The sequence below is a fragment of the Bison bison genome, unplaced genomic scaffold (assembly GCF_000754665.1).
Source record: "Bison bison bison isolate TAMUID 2011002044 unplaced genomic scaffold, Bison_UMD1.0 scf7180017864155, whole genome shotgun sequence".
Lineage (NCBI taxonomy): Eukaryota > Metazoa > Chordata > Mammalia > Artiodactyla > Bovidae > Bison > Bison bison.
The window spans coordinates 437158-437480 of record NW_011494727.1 but is presented as its reverse complement, the minus strand read 5'-3'; positions in this window follow the sequence as shown (position 1 = coordinate 437480).

Sequence of the window (323 nt, the reverse complement as noted above, 5' to 3'; positions counted from 1 at the left end):
CCCCCCACCACAGGACCCTGGCACGCCTGCTTTCTCCTCTTCCCGCTCCACAAGCTTGTTTTAAGCTTTGTTCTTGGTGTCAAGAAGTTGCTCCTTATAGGCATGTAAGGAAACAGGGTTCTGCGTCATCAAGCAAATAGGGGGACAGAGTCCCCAGTCCGTTTGTAGGAAGCTGTTATTATTTTTGTTGAAACAGGCCTGATATGTTATGTGTATAATATTATGCCCTATTGTAAAATAGAATGCAAAACTCTACATTCAGCTTCAAGTAAACTATGAGGCTTCAAACATAAACGCTACAATATAGATGCACCAGGTAGAGC